This window comes from Melanostigma gelatinosum (genome assembly GCF_949748355.1).
Source record: "Melanostigma gelatinosum genome assembly, chromosome: 2".
NCBI classification, from domain to species: domain Eukaryota; kingdom Metazoa; phylum Chordata; class Actinopteri; order Perciformes; family Zoarcidae; genus Melanostigma; species Melanostigma gelatinosum.
Window position 1 is genome coordinate 33,298,231 of NC_136635.1, and position 2,158 is coordinate 33,300,388.

Sequence of the window (2,158 nt, forward strand, 5' to 3'; positions counted from 1 at the left end):
AGACATTGAGGACGAGAGACAAGATACAATCTGTGAGGACGAGAGACAAGATACAGACGATGAGGACGAGAGACAAGATACAGACGATGAGGACAAGACAACAGACAGACGGTGAGGACGAGAGACAAGATACAGACGATGAGGACGAGAGACAAGATACAATCTGTGAGGACGTGAGACAAGATACAGACGATGAGGACGAGAGACAAGATACAGATGATGAGGATGAGAGACAAGAGACAATCTGTGAGGACGAGAGACAAGAGACAAACTGTGAGGACGAGAGACAAGATACAGATGATGAGGATGAGAGACAAGAGACAGATGGTGAGGACGAGAGACAAGAGACAGACGGTGAGGACGAGAGACAAGAGACAGACGGTGAGGACGATGACGACAAGAGACATGATACAAACTGAGGACGAGAGACAAGAGACAGACGGTGAGAAGACATCTGTAGTGACATTCAGACTGTGAACACATGAAGAAGAACTCAAACAGACTTCCTGTCAGTGTCTCATTGGTTCTTTGTTTGGGATCCAAACGATGGATCCACATTGACTGCTCTGTATGTGTGAGGAGATGAAAGGTTCTAATGATGTCACATCTGATATAACTGAGTTTAAACATGTGTTTTAGATGAGTCATCATCTCATCTCTTCTCTTTTCTGATTGGTCGGTTGATGTGTTCAAGGTTTATTTCACATATTGTTGACGAGTGTAGATGATCCTGAGTTATCCATCATGTCAACATCAAGGTCTGACGCCACACACACACACACACACACACACACACACACACACACACACACACACACACACACACACACACACACACACACACACACACACACACACACACACACACACACACACACACACCTCCCCCTCACCAGATGAACATTCAGCTGCTCAGCGTCAACACTTGATCACTAAACGTGGATTCATCCGCCGCTGAAAATAGTCCCAAACAAAGTCTCTGTTTAATAAAAGGCTTCAGAGGAGACAGGAAGTCCTGAGAGACGGAGTAACAGAGTCTGAACATTTCAGAAGACAAACGGGTCCATGGAGGTTTTATGAACAGAGAGACCTGGACTGAATGGAGTCTCTGTGACTCGAACATGAACTTTAATAAACAGAATATAAAGCAGATTATTGTCCTGAAGATCAAGCACAGAGAGACAGAGAGAGAGAGAGCGACAGAGTGAGAGAGAGAGACAGAGAGAGAGAGAGAGAGAGAGAGAGAGAGACAGCGAGAGAGAGAGACAGACAGAGACAGAGAGACAGCGAGAGAGAGAGACAGAGAGAGAGAGAGAGAGACAGACAGAGAGAGAGACAGAGCGAGAGAGAGAGAGAGAGAGAGAGAGAGAGAGCGAGAGACAGAGCGAGAGAGAGAGACAGAGAGAGAGAGAGAGAGAGAGACAGAGAGAGAGAGAGACAGACAGAGAGACAGAGAGACAGCAAGAGAGAGAGACAGAGAGAGAGAGAGAGAGAGAGAGACAGAGAGACAGACAGAGAGAGAGACAGAGAGAGAGAGAGACTATCATACACTATCATACCCAACATTACACTATCATACCCAACACTACACTATCATACCCAACATTACACTATCATACCCAACACTACACTATCATACCCAACATTACACTATCATACCCAACACTACACTATCATACCCAACATTACACTATCACACCCAACACTACACTATCATACCCAACATTACACTATCATACCCAACACTACACTATCATACCCAACATTACACTATCATACCCAACATTACACTATCATACCCAACACTACACTATCATACCCAACACTACACTATCATACCCAACATTACACTATCATACCCAACATTACACTATCATACCCAACATTACACTATCATACCCAACACTACACTATCATACCCAACACTACACTATCATACCCAACACTACACTATCATACCCAACATTACACTATCTACACTATCATACCCAACACTACACTATCATACCCAACACTACACTATCATACCCAACATTACACTATCATACCCAACACTACACTATCATACCCAACATTACACTATCATACCCAACATTACACTATCATACCCAACATTACACTATCATACCCAACATTACACTATCATACCCAACACTAC